We start from the raw sequence: 15,330 nt of genomic DNA, 5'->3' as shown, positions 1-15,330 counted from the left end.
CTCGTTCCCTGAGTAGGGAACGGAGACGTCTCGTCGGAGGAGTTTCCAACGAATTGGGATCACGCTAGGGAGACCAATTGCCTTCGAGTGAATTAAAACGAGCCAATGAATATTGGCATGCAAGACTTGCATTCCGCGCCCCGCCTGCCAGTGCGGGTATTAAGCGGAAGCGAGCGCACACACATATGCTTTACGCTGAGGAGCCGGATGGTGTCAAGTCCTCCGCGAAGGTACAGCAAGCATGGCGACGGGACGAGACGTCTCCGTTCCCTACTCAGGGAACGAGGGTTACCATACGTAACCGAGACGTTCCCTTTCGTTAGGGAACTCCTACGTCTCGTCGGAGGAGTTTCCAACGAATTGGGATCCCTAATAAAACGCCATGGTGCTGGCCCCTTCCAGCGCCCACCCTATCTACCCGCCTAAGCAGTTTCTTAGTTTTCTTTACGGCGGGAGCTAGCTAGGAAGAGTCACACTGCTGTTCCGCAAGACCCGCTCAGTGGATTTTGGATAACACTGGGGAAGCGTGCCCCGTAGGAGGGAACGCTGCAGAGCCCCTGCCCGCCCAAAGGGAGGCACTGGAATACACGTACGTACTAACTCGTAGAGTAGTGAAACATACGGCAGTCCCTGAGGTAGTCCCAGCCCGAGGGGTGGGAGCGTACTCAGCAGGGACGACAAAACAGGTCTGTCGAGGGAAAGACACGGCGCTAACCCGGAGGGTAGCTGGAACGTGGAAAAAATGGGTCACCGTAGGGACCACTGTAAGGCCACCCAGTCTAATAACAACTCACACGAGAGGTAGTAGACCTGGCGCCGGGCGATCCGCCTCGCCTGGCGCCGGAGGGGTGATGGAGGAACTCACGAGGTTAACCGTTTGTTGGGGAACCAACGGAGCAAAAAAGACGCACGTATCCGGCCCCTGGGGCGGGAATGGCGTAGCAAGCAGACATACCTAATTCCTCGCGCTACTGGCCGTAGCGAGTACACAGGAGGAAACAGATACAACACGGAGGCTATAAAATCTAGCGAACGTGTTAGGTGTCGCCCAGCCCGCAGCTCTACAGATATCTGTCAGCGAGGCGCCTTGAGCCAAAGCCCAGGAAGCGGCAACACCTCTAGTAGAGTGAGCGCGCAACCTGGGAGGACAAGGCTCACCCAGAGACTCATACACTCTGGTGATAGCATCCACTAGCCAGTGGGCTAACCTCTGCATGGAGACGGCCTTCCCCTTCTGCTGGCCTCCGTAACAGACAAAGAGCTGATCTGAGGTTCTGAAGCTTTGCGTTGTGTCGATATAAACCCGCAGAGCGCGGATGGGACAGAGAAAAGCTAGGGCCGGGTCTGCCTCCTCCAGGGGCAGCGCTTGCAGGTTCACTACCTGGTCCGCGAAGGGAGTGGTAGGAACCTTGGGCACATATCCGAGCCGGGGTCTCAACACAACGTGAGAAAGGGCCGGCCCGAACTCCAGGCACGATTCGTCGACCGAAAATGCTTGCAGATCCCCGACCCTCTTGAAAGAAGCCAATGCTAACAGGAGGGCTGTCTTAATGGACAAGATATTAAGCTCTACTGTCGACGGAGGCTCAAAAGGAGGACTTTGAAGAGCTCTGTAAGGGGTATACAGTCAAAGACCCAGAACCAGATATGAAGAATGAAGACCCGGAGTCAGAATTATAAAAAATTAAAGAAAAGTTTTACTGAAGATAGTTTGCATTTTCATCAGCAGAAGTCAGCTTCAAGACTCACACAGGAGTTCGTAGGCCGCCCCGCTTACAGTTACAAAGATCACAGCAGTTATACCATTTCCAAGGTCTAAGCTACGTCATTGCTTACAGGTTGAATGATTCTCATTGGCTAAGAAACATTAAGAGCCTAAACAATTTAACACATGTGAGGAGATAGGGGTGCCTATCGCCATTAGTAAAGATAGTTGTCGTCCACTCATTGGATTTAGGCCTGTGGTGGCCTCGTAGGTTAGAGAAGGGCGCCGGGGTGTCTGGTCCGACCGTCCAGAACCTACATAGAATGTCATACGCACACACACACAAATAACAGACACTAGCAAATAACAGCTCCCATCAAGGCTGAAGAGAGTCTGAGCTCCTTATTATCAGTTAAGTATACCAAAACATACTGCTAAAACATTCACTCGTTTGGGAGAAAAACAGATCACTGGCATTTACTCCCAAGGAAGGAAATATACTGGAAAGAATACATTTTAATACAACAATTAAAGTTTGATAGTAACGCTCAATATAGCTTGACCATATGTCCAGCGAAGAATCATATGTGCCCACGCTGCCTTTAGGACCCTCTAACCTTTCTACTGATCCCAGAGAAAGAGACAAACGGCCTTGTGGGTTACGTGGCCTTCGTGTCCTGCGTGTACTACGTGCAATCTCAAAGTAAGATTGGGATGCACCTAAAAGAAACTGGTTACTTGCATCCAGAAAATATAATTTCACAGGCACAAAGAATATAAAAATTATTATGTGATAATGAATATATTTGATTATTGATTTTTATAAAGGAAGTATATAACCATTCAAAATGATATATGATTATATATGTATTTGAAGAGGCAAGGGATTTTGACCAACCCTTCAGTCCCCCGTTTTAGACCAATGTGGGGTCCAATACCGCCACGTCTGGTCTAACCAGTGAGGTCACTACGGAAGGGAGGAGTGGTGACGCATGCTCCCCTGATGGGTCACACTTGTCTCTTCACCTCGTCATGGACATGCTGGATACTAAAAATTCCAGTCCCCATTAAGAGGCTCTCCCACCTTCCACTCACAACAGGACATCAATGTCATTCTTCCTCAGTTTATCAGTCAGGTTAAAATTTTTATAAAACACATAACTGATTACGAAACAAGTACATATTGGAAGCCAGGCTAAATAAGCAAGCACTATTGCTGTATTCCTACTAGCATGGGCTAGATCCACAGTCACTACTCAGATCCTAAATAAAGACATTGTCTATAATCATGAATACCAGAATATATGCACTAGTTTTTTTTATTTATAAAATTATGATTTCCAAATCCTTTTATTATAAACAAAGTTGGATGGTTAATCCATTATTTTCACTACCCCTTTTATAGACCCTTTAGGTTCAAAACACAATGGTTGTCTAACTAAAAATAAACAACAAACAATAAAATATTAATAATTAAGACCCATAATAATCGATGTAAGCACTTTAAGTCTTTACTGAAATCATCCTTCAGTTTACGGTCACATAGCATGTACCATTTTAATTGTATAACATCTTATACCCTTTTTTGTTTGTTTCAAAAAATAGAAATAAAATAAAACAAATTCACATCATCATTTCAGTCATTATTTTACCACTAAAATATAGGATCGTTCCCCATTTTGCTTAATAAAGCTTTTGTTCATTCCTTATCCTTATATCACTTGAATCCCTGTCAATCATACAATGTCTAACCCTAACCTTTTTCATACCATTTAAACTTAATTTGACTTCCATAAACCCTATCAGAAATTGTATTTTCATTACATACATTTTCTTCTACTATATTTCTTCCATCTTGCCCTAAATGCCAGTTCCTTCTGCATCCGAGTCTCTCACCACTGTCAGCCTAGTGACACTTAAAGTTACCTCGTTAGGGAAATCATGGTATTTTATTAATTCTTCAATACTCTTGTTTTCTTATCATTAACTTCAACTTTATTTTTCATTATAACTACTTCTCACAGTATTTGTCTCAGTTCCACTTATCTTTACAGTTTTACGGAAACCAAAATATTATGTTACTCAGATCCCAGCCAGCCATATAGCTGCTTTCTCTTTTTACCTTTATTAAATTGTAGTTTTCTTAGACATCTAATGTCATACATACATTTAATGGATTGAGAAATAAAACCTTTTCTTTTTAGAAGTTATATTCACTCCTTCTTTGTTCGCCCTCCGGCCTTTCAATAAAAATGAGGGAGCTCACTCTGGATAATTTGGATAGTGACTTAGCCAATGTGCCACTTTGTCTCTCTGCCGTCAAGTCTATATATATTTTTTTTTTCCCTACGTTTAACCTTATGATCCCACCTAGTTGTCTATTTAAATTTAGACCCTCAGTTGAATTTAGACAAGAGTTTTACCCCAGAATGGACGGCAATCTTCTTTACAATTCCAATTTATATAAAATACTAATCCAGAGAGTAATTCAGTTCAATATCATAAATGACAAAAGCATTCATAATTACCAATAGCAGACAGAGCTGGAGAACCACTTCAATTAAAGCTCGTCCCATGTTCTGCATTGTCTTTTCATCAGATTGTCTTAGAATTATCAACTTTTTTAAAGTTGGTCATTTCACTTAACCCATCTGTAATGATAAAACACTAATTCCAGAGGTTAATGACACAATATCCTCAAAATCAGGAAATAATAGTACCCCAAACTAATACATACAAGACATAAAGTGCTGTCACCATCACACGCACTCATACTAGACACACATATGTTAACTGTTCATTTTCAATGTTCATTTTTCTTTATATTATTGCTAAAAGATTTAAATTTTAAATAAGATTTTAAACTTCCCATTTTCCGGTAGCTTCTACCTAATTTTACATGGTCTCCCAACCAATTTCAAAGCATGTCTTGTTCATTATTCATTAGAATTTAACAAGGTCAGCTGGGTTGTTTTGTTTCATTATCATTATTTTGCTTCAGCTTGCTCTAGCAGGCCAATAATGGAAAGACAGACACAGTTACCATCCCTTCCTCTGCTCAAGCAGTCTCTCTCACTATAAATAAATAATCTTTTTCAACAGCCTTCTAAGGCTGTAACTTAGACAAAATGTAATATTAAATTAATTACAATAACCTTTGACCATTCACCTTGTTATCCAGACTTTTCTCAAATCTACAAAAGCTGTCTTCATCTTTAGCCACCACCATGTCTAACGACCTTCAGGAGTTAAAACTATGTCATAGACCTATTAGTTCAAAATCAACACTATGATTTTCCTTGCCCATAAGGCAAACCAGTACATAAAAAGTTTTGCTACTGTCTCCACAACAACTAATGGGAATCACTTCATGGCCTCAGCTGGCTCTTGAAAGCCCATTTCTGTTAGCCCTTTATCTATAATCTCCATCAGGGTGTTTTCCCCTGGCATATTTGCAGACGCTTGTCACAATAAAAAAACAAGCCATACAATGAATGCGGTTTCTGGTGATTGGTATTAGAGGAACACTCACGTTTCTGGGTCAGACTGCCTGTAACTCCTCACAGCTCATCCGCCCTAACGATAAAGGATGCTGCTGGCCTCACAGTCATCCGCTCCACTCTCATACCTTTCTCACATAAACACCTCCATCTTGAGATGCCCAGTGACTTTACGTGATCCACTCTGGCTTGGGTTGCCCCCTGTCTGGCCAATAGAAGGTCTTACCCGTCATAGAGATGGCCACTCGTGCCCACTGGTGACCGCTCTTTCCCATCACAGGCTGTTTGCTTCAACAGAACTCAGCTGTTTTCTAGAGCTTAGGAAAGGCACGTTCAAGAGTCACCAGAGCCATTCGGATTGCCTAATAGTGTTCACATAGGGAGACAGGTCAATAACAACAGTATTTAATCACTTAAATCCATTAACTATCTTAAAAGCAGCAACCTAGCTACTTGGATTATACTCAGTGAATTTAGATCACAACCATACATTCAGTGTACATTTCCGTCGGCCCCTCCCCCGTTTCATGGTGGGGACTAAGATCAGACAAAGAAGTTACTGGTCCTAAAATAACCTAATCAAAGATGTCACTACAAATAGCTTATTATCACTTATGACACCGACTCAGGTAACAGCTTTTAGCTGACATTGACTGAGAGAGAGACATTGAATGAGAGAGGGACTGGTACACTGCACTCTGAACGTCTAACTTTATCTACCATCTTTTAACTCTATCCCAGCTTAAGGCATCTTTGCCAGATATTACATACGGTTTCAAATAAACATATTATTTATATTTGTCTTTTGCCCACACATCAGGAAATTTAGGCTTTACAAATTTCCACTCAGATTGAGTCTGTTGCACTGGCAGTTTCAGCCACAGCACACATCAGATTCAGATAAGCAAACTGTTTCATTACAGCCAATAACAAACTTATCTTTTGAAAGCAAAACATCAGCTTCTAGTTCTTTCATGGTCAACTTTTCAAGCTGTTTGTTTAATCAGCATTTAGCAACTGTTAATCCAGTACGGCTTCTGCTTATTTGTTCTTACATAATGGTAATTATTCTAGTTCTCAATAACATTTCACATTTCTCAATCTCAATTTTAGTTGTCAAGTTCTCAATTACCATAACTTAATATTTGACTTAAGTTTTCTCTTGGAGTTTATCAATCTCCAATTAGGATTCACACTAAGTTTGACGAGGCAAGCACTCTCTGCTTGTGATACTTTTGCAGTTATTGTAAATCATCTGTGAGATTAGTCTCTCTATATCATCTAAAACCTTTTTAAAATGTTTAATTACAACACAATCATCCTTTAAGTTACTTTGATATATTTTGCAACTCACATTTGTTGGAGTCATTAATTTTACATCAACCTGTATTCATCAATTCACTAAAAATTAGTATTATAGATCTTTTCTTCAAAAGGGTTCGTGTGTCAGCCTCACGGCTCCAACAAGCACGCCCTTGAAGCAGTGTGTGTCCCATTCAGGAATTTAAACAGAGCCACTGATTAAGCAGTTCTCTGTATTCTTTTACAGTCCACCAGTGGCGGATTTAATCATAATAGCCCAATCATAATCTTCATCATTATTATTGGCAGAACATTAATTTTCATAAGCTGCAAAATATTCTAAGTTGTTTTCACAAAGTGCCTGTTTAACTTTAGTCGCTTGTCCAGGGAAATTATCCCAGACCCAGAATTTCTTTCACTTGCTTCTTGTAATCACCGTAAGCAATACGAGGCTAAACATTTTAATTTTTCAGTTTCTTTGTTTGTTTGTAGCCAGTCAAGTTGTTTAAATTTCCAATCAGAATCAAAATCCTGACTACCATTTACTTTCTTCATTTCATTACTCAACTTCATTTCTGCAAATTTATTTAAAGTGAGGGCTTTAGAGCACAGCTGCTTACAGCGTTTGCTTCTCCTGTCTCACTATTTGTTTCAGGACTCTTCAGGTTACTGATTAAGTTATTACATTTTTTTTTTGCCATATCTTAATCATGGTTCATACTCACCTGAAGTTATTGCAGAAATGGAGGCGGCGATCTTTGAACAACACAGCTTGGCTTCTGCGTGATGAAACTGCAAAGTATACTCCAAAATCACAGTTACATATACTGGTCCATGCCAATTTGGGTCACAACATTTTAAACTTTTCTCCCGGAATTGTTCCTGATGCATCCCTGGCAAACAACCCTATTATTGTTAGTATCCCTAACTGCCTGATTCACTTCACTAAGTTCGGGGATCCCCTATCTGAGATGGAAGAGATTGAGCAGGTTTACGGTGCCACTGGACCTCTAGCCCAGGGACGTGCTCTGCTGGGGTGGTGCTACACCAGTAATGCCCAGCGGGGCCCCCACAGAGCACGCTTCGCTTGCGCTGTCTGCTGCCGTTACCCTTAACGACGCTCTCAGCGACTTCTTATACTGTCAGCAGTATAATTAACTTACTCCTTCACTCGCCTCATCGGAGTGAAGCTTCACTCGCCTCATCGGAGTGAAGCTCTCCCGCTCTCCTTCAAAATCTCTTCCAGTCAGACAGCCCTAACAATTAATAAAAGCTTACTACCTTGTTTGTTGATTTGCCAGGGGTGTCACCGAGAATAATTGCCTGCGCATCCTCCACCATAACTGTAAGGGGTATACAGTCAAAGACCCAGAACCAGATATGAAGAATGAAGACCCGGAGTCAGAATTATAAAAAATTAAAGAAAAGTTTTACTGAAGATAGTTTGCATTTTCATCAGCAGAAGTCAGCTTCAAGACTCACACAGGAGTTCGTAGGCCGCCCCGCTTACAGTTACAAAGATCACAGCAGTTATACCATTTCCAAGGTCTAAGCTACGTCATTGCTTACAGGTTGAATGATTCTCATTGGCTAAGAAACATTAAGAGCCTAAACAATTTAACACATGTGAGGAGATAGGGGTGCCTATCGCCATTAGTAAAGATAGTTGTCGTCCACTCATTGGATTTAGGCCTGTGGTGGCCTCGCAGGTTAGAGAAGGGCGCCGGGGTGTCTGGTCCGACCGTCCAGAACCTACATAGAATGTCATACGCACACACACACAAATAACAGACACTAGCAAATAACAGCTCCCATCAAGGCTGAAGAGAGTCTGAGCTCCTTATTATCAGTTAAGTATACCAAAACATACTGCTAAAACATTCACTCGTTTGGGAGAAAAACAGATCACTGGCATTTACTCCCAAGGAAGGAAATATACTGGAAAGAATACATTTTAATACAACAATTAAAGTTTGATAGTAACGCTCAATATAGCTTGACCATATGTCCAGCGAAGAATCATATGTGCCCACGCTGCCTTTAGGACCCTCTAACCTTTCTACTGATCCCAGAGAAAGAGACAAACGGCCTTGTGGGTTACGTGGCCTTCGTGTCCTGCGTGTACTACGTGCAATCTCAAAGTAAGATTGGGATGCACCTAAAAGAAACTGGTTACTTGCATCCAGAAAATATAATTTCACAGGCACAAAGAATATAAAAATTATTATGTGATAATGAATATATTTGATTATTGATTTTTATAAAGGAAGTATATAACCATTCAAAATGATATATGATTATATATGTATTTGAAGAGGCAAGGGATTTTGACCAACCCTTCAGCTCTAAGTACCAAAGCTAGGTCCCAAGAGGGTACAGCGTGCAAAACACGAGGTGGGTTTAACCTCCTAGCACCCTTAAGGAATCTGATGATCAGGTCGTGCCTTCCCAAAGACTTACCTTCTACTGCATCGTGATGCGCGGCTACTGCGGCGACATACACTTTGAGGGTGGAGGGAGACAGCCTTCGCTCCAACCCATCTTGCAGGAAGGAAAGCATGACTCTGATCGAGCAAGTTCGGGGGTCCTCCTGACGGGAGGAACACCATTCAACGAACAGGTTCCACTTTAGCGCATAGAGGTGCCTCGTAGAGGGGGCTCTAGCGGAAGTGATGGTGTCTACCACTGCCTGTGGTAGACCACCTAGAACCTCCGCGTCCCGTCCAGGGACCAGACATGGAGTCTCCAGAGGGTGCCATAGAGTGCCCCGTCTCTGAGAAAGCAGGTCCTTCCTCAGAGGAATGGGCCAAGGAGGTGCTGTCGCGAGGAGCATAAGTTCTGGGAACCAGGTCCGGTTGGGCCAATACGGCGCAACTAGCAAGACCTGCTCCTCGTCCTCCCTGACTTTGCACAGTGTCTGTGCGAGAAGGCTCACTGGGGGAAACGCATATTTGCGAAGGCCCTGGGGCCAGCTGTGCGCCAGTGCATCTGTACCGAGAGACCCTTCGGTCAGAGAATAAAACCACTGGCAATGGGTCGTGTCCGGAGAGGCAAACAGATCTATCTGAGCGGCTCCGAAGATTCCCCAAATCAGCTGGACCGCCTGGGGATGGAGTCGCCATTCTCCCGGAAGAGGCGGCTGCCGTGAGAGCTCGTGGGCTGCACGGTTGAGCACACCCGGGATGTGAATGGCCCGAAGCGACCTCAGATGCTTCTGACTCCAAAGGAGGAGATGGCGGGCGAGTCGCGACATACGACGGGAGCGTAGACCACCTTGATGGTTGATGTACGCAACGGTCGCAGTGCTGTCCGTACGGACCAGTACATGCTTGTGCAGAAGGAGCCCCTTGAGGCGGCACAAGGCCAAGCGTACTGCTTGCAACTCTAGGCAGTTGATGTGCCAATGCAGTTGAGGCCCCGTCCACAGACCTGAAACTGCATGCCCGTTGTACGTGGCCCCCCATCCGTTGGCAGAGGCATCTGTGAAAACCACAGCATGCCTGGACACCTGGACTAAGGGCACTCCGGCCCGTAGAAACGCAGGGTCCGACCAAGGACAGAAGGTTTGGCGACAGTGCGGGGTAATGTTGACCCGGAACGTGCCGCTCTGCCACGCCCATCTCGGGACTCGATCGTGAAGCCAGCGCTGAAGCGGTCTCATATGCAGCAGGCCAAGCGGCGTTACCGCGGCTGTCATATGCCCCAGGAGCCTCTGAAATTGTTTCAGTGGAACCGCTGACCTGCCCTGAAAAGACTTGAGGCAGTTGAGCACTGACTGGACGCGCTCCTCTGTGAGGCGCGCAGTCTGACCGACCGAGTCCAACTCCATGCCGAGATAAGAGATCCTCTGCGTGGGGCAGAGTTTGCTCTTGTCCCAGTTGACCTGAAGTCCCAGGCGGCTGAGGTGCCGGAACACCATGTCCCTGTGTTCGCACAACAAATCTCGCGAGTGAGCTATTATAAGCCAGTCGTCGAGATAGTTGAGAATACGAACGCCATGTTCTCTCATGGGAACAATGGCCGCCTCCACGACTTTCGTGAAGACACAGGGCGACAGGGCCAGGCCGAAGGGTAGGACCTTGTACTGATATGCTCGACCCTCGAACGCAAACCGAAGAAAAGGTCTGTGTCGAGGAAGAATCGAGACATGAAAGTACGCGTCCTTCAGGTCGATCGCTGCAAACCAATCCTGGGGACGGATGCATTCAAAGATGCGCTTCTGCGTGAGCAACTTGAACGGGAGCTTGTGCAGGGCCCGATTCAAAACTCGCAGGTCCAGGATCGGCCGTAACCCACCGGTTTTCTTGAGTACAATGAAGTAAGGGCCCTTCGCCAGCAGGGCGTCGATCTCTTTCCTCAAGACAGGGGCATCGACGCTCCGCACACGGGTGAAGCGGATGCCCCTGTACTTGGGAGGCCGGCGGGCAAACTGAATTGCATAGCCGAGCCGGATGGTACGGATGAGCCAGCGGGACGGCCTCGGAAGCGCTAGCCAGGCTTCGAGAGACCATACCAACGAGCCCACCCGGACCACCGGCGTACCCCCGGAGGGGCAGCGAGGTGGAAGACAGGGACCGGACTCCGGAGGCATTGCTGCGGCCGAGAGAGGGGTCTGCGTGTGCGGGGCAACACCAACCTGCTTCCACCAGGGGGCAGACAGCAGGGAAGGCCCGGAGGCGTTCGGCTGCTGGCTGACCCGAGGCGAAGGAAGGAGGGGAAACGAGGAGCGAGGCCCAGGGGCGTCGAGTCCTGGTTTCCGCACCTCCTTACCCAGCGAGAGACGAGAGTGACGAGGCCGTAGCGGCGTCACTGACATCTGAGCGCTGAGGCGAGGGGAATGAGAGCGGCGAGGCAACGTGGCGGCGCACACTGTCATTCTCCTCTTGGACGGAGGAGACTGGGAACGGCGAGGCAAATGAGCGTCGACCTGGACTGCCAGTCCCGACCATGAGTGACCCAGAGGAAGTAGAAACTGCTCTTTTATTGAAACCGACTGGCCAGCGGCGGAACAGAAAGAAAAGGAAAACAAAGATTATCCACCCGGCCCTCCTCCGGGGGAAGGAGAGGTGCAGAGGCACCCTCCCGAAGAGCAGCTCCGACGTCCTCTTGGTCGCCCGTCTCAGGGTCGCTTACCTCTCCTCTGGCTGGGGGGCTTCGACGAACCCCGAGCGGGCTGGGCACCTCTCTTGCGGCCGGCGCCCTGCTGCTTAGCTGGCTGCTGCTTGGGCTGGGCAGGGGCGGAGGTGGTGGCAGGAGGGCGCCCTCGGCGACGAGCAGCCGGAGGCGCAACCGACAGGGACGGGGCAGCCACAGCCTGTCTCCGGGGCATGATGTGCTTGATCACCTCCGACTGCTTCTGGGCGGCGGAGAACTGAGTTCAGGAGCCCACTCTTGTCCGACTCCCTCATATCAGCCAAGGTGAGCCACAGATGTCGCTCCTGGACCACAAGTGTGGACATCGCCCGGCCCAGGGAACGCGCAGCGACTTTCGTCGCCCGTAGGGCAAGGTCCGTCGCCGTACGCAGCTCTTGGAGCACCCCTGGGTCGGTACCACTCTCCTGCATGTCACAGAGCGCCTGGGCCTGGTGGACCTGAAGGAGGGCCATGGCATGCAGAGCAGAAGCAGCTTCAGAGGGTCCTTAGTCTCAGTCTTAACACCGCGATGGTCATGCTCCCACAGTGAGAACATGACTCATTCATAAACGCTGCCTCAGCGTGCGCGAGGCCCAAGCACGAGAGGCAGCGATCATGACCATCAACCGGAGGCAGAAGTTGACCGCATCCAGAAACACACGGGTGAAACGTCATCCTGAAAAGGACGCGATCTTCACCCGTGTTGCTCTTTCACAGAAAAACACTCTCCTTATTGTGCTGAAGCACACAGGGATAACCGCGGCAACACAGCGGGGAAACTGCAAGCCCGCTGTGCGCACTCAACCGAATACCAGCTGTGACAACAGCTCTTTGAAAAAAAGGCAGATCGCGTGAAGAAACAGCTGGTACCAGGGAGATCGCGAAGATCGCTGAAGCGCCGTCACACCAACACAGAGAGGTCTCGGAGAAAACAGCAGACTCGTTGAGCGTGAAGACAAACACAATCTTGAAGCTCATCACTCAGAGGACACGACCGGTCGGCTCCGAAGCTAAAAGCATATGTATGTGCGCTCGCTTCCGCTTTATACCCGCACTGGCAGGCGGGGCGCGGAATGCAAGTCTTGCATGCCAATTCATTGGCTCGTTTTAATTCACTCGAAGGCAATTGGTCTCCATAGCTTGATCCCAATTCGTTGGAAACTCCTCCAACGAGACGTAGGAGTTCCCTAACGAAAGGGAACAGCTTTCCGTCAATGCACTGATTTAAACTGAATGTGAATGAAAGAAAGAAAAATCATGTTATTATTTCGTTCTACTAAATAATGACCCTGCAGCTGATTGTGACATTTATAGCCTTACAGTAAAAGGACTTACAGGATCAATGACTTATTACAGGCTCAACAGTCCTTTCAAGTTTGTCTTCCTCCATTTGAGAACAATAATGTGTTCAAACAGTAAAGAAATGCTTATATTAAGCTGGCCATACACTGTGCAAAATCTTTTTTTTTTTTTTTGGAAAAATTTAGCTTCTATATCTATGTACCTCAGGCAAGACATTGAAGACAACCAACCCCATGACATCACGCGCTGTGGTACTGAGAGTTCTCTCTCTCTCTCTCTCTCTCTCTCTCTCTCTCTCTCTCTCTCTCTCTCTCTCTCTCTCTCTCTCTCTCTCTCTCTCTCTCTCTCTCTCTCTCTCTCTGAAATTTAAATCCCCAGTTTTAAAAGCCCCTGGTATAATTCATGCGAGATCAGCTCTATGGCTTTTTACTGGGACATTTAAGACACTAACAAGAGTTTACATATCGGCCCAGCCAATCAGAGTGTTTCACACCTCATCCTGACCAACAAGAACTTGATCTTCTCTCCTATTCTGAGACGACAGGGGAGATCAAGGGGTCAAAGTCACTGTTTATATTCGCAAGCATTCCTGATAACCCGGAGAACGCTGTAACCTCATCCTCTCTCTCGCAGTACTGTAATGTAAGCAAAGCTGTTCCTGTACCACAGCAGGTGTGGCCATTGCCCTGATACTCAGCTGATGACAAATAGAAGACAGCCAATGTTAGGCCATTGCTTTCCTATAAATTAAGTCAGAAAACTTGCATGCAAAATGTTTGAAACAACTCTAGACACATCCGTGTTTATTATGTTCCTTAGGATACCTGTTGATCGGTGATGATCGGCAAATATCTGACAGCGTCAGTGTTTCTCTGGCTATTTGCCATCTCATCCACATGTCTGCTCTATTAATAGCACTTTAAGTGTTAGATAAACACTGAGGCGATCTGCTGTAACCCCCTTACATGCGGACACGTTGACCCGCCCCTGTAGTTTACTGGTACACACAATGTGTATCCATCAGTCAGGCCATAAATTGACAAATATGGATGCAACAACATCATTAAATGTTTCAAAAGCACTGACCCTCGTATCACGATAAGTTTTAAATGGTGATGCTACGATTTTCTCTAGTCGTCAATCTCAAACCATCAGTTCAATGAATCAGTATTTTCTTAAGCCAAACACGAAACAGGATTGGATTAATATGGGACGAAGTGTGATGTAATAATTACCAGAGCTTCTCTGTAATGTGAATCACTTCGGAATCCAAAATTTTTGTCAATTTCCAGAACTTTTTACAAAAACTCATGTTCCCAATGCACTAAATAATTTTCTGTCTTTTACCCTCTACCTGTAGGCCATTGCACTATTTTTGTTTCTTAAATTATACAAAAAAGGTTAACAGTAACTTTTGGCCCTCTAGCAGTTAAAAAAACAAAACTGCTGATAAATATGGTTATCCTACTGCTCTTCGCCGCTACGGTGCGCGCGCGAACCGGCGATACGATGTTCATTGGAACGCGCGATCTGTCATTCCCCACATTCCTCACTCATTCTAACTATGTATTTTGATAATCACGTCTTTTCGAACAGAGAGATATATGAATTATCAGACCCCCATCGAATCAATATTCCATCTAGCTAGTATTAATAGATGTTTAAAAAACACGGTCACCTTTCGTTAAAAATATAATTAGTAGTACTTTTACTTGAGTAGAATATTTTATTACTCTTTCCACCTCTGTATATGCATATATGCAAAAACCTCTAAGTCCGTTTGACATTTTTCTTTTAAATGAACATTTCTGTTTTTAAATTTCTGACATTTTTGAAAATAAGGCATTTCAATAACTGACTAAAAACCCTTTCATTGCCATTGAAATTACATTACTGAACCTGAACATAGGAGCCGTTAAAAATGTTTATTTGAAAGAAAAATGTCAGATGGACTTAGAAGTTTTTGCATTTGAAGTCTTCATATATACATTAAGTAATATGAAATATATTAAATAATAAATTAAAGCTAAATAAAAATATTTAAGAAAAACTAATAAAAATAACAAAAGCACATACGAAAATTACTAAAAACTTAACTACAATTTAAATTATATATATATATAACTTAACTAAAATTTAAATTATATATATCATGAACTGCTTGGAGACGCAAAGGTTGAGGATCCAAATGCAGTAATTTATTGAAAGGGTAATCCACAATTGTAGTCCAAAACTAGCAAAAGGTCATAAACACATGCAGAGTCCAAATAAAAATTATTCTGAACGTAGTACGCTAAACATGTGATCGGGTTGATGACCGCGTTCATATGTCACAAGCTTCAAATCAGAATAGATTTTTTGACATGTGCACAATGGAAATGGTGGTCA

At 45.1% G+C, this 15,330-nt stretch overlaps 1 protein-coding gene across 3 annotated transcripts in view; it reads left to right on the top strand.

The window, feature by feature from the left end:
• dok7a (docking protein 7a) overlaps positions 1-15,330 on the top strand; it is a 47,780-nt gene that overhangs the window by 12,490 nt on the left and 19,960 nt on the right. The gene's annotated exons all lie outside the window — the stretch shown is intronic.

This window comes from Rhinichthys klamathensis, unplaced genomic scaffold (genome assembly GCF_029890125.1).
Source record: "Rhinichthys klamathensis goyatoka isolate OS25496 unplaced genomic scaffold, OSU_Roscu_1.1 h1tg000042l_1, whole genome shotgun sequence".
Lineage (NCBI taxonomy): Eukaryota > Metazoa > Chordata > Actinopteri > Cypriniformes > Leuciscidae > Rhinichthys > Rhinichthys klamathensis.
Note: the sequence above shows the minus strand (reverse complement) of the source record. Positions and strands in the feature narration are given on the sequence as shown.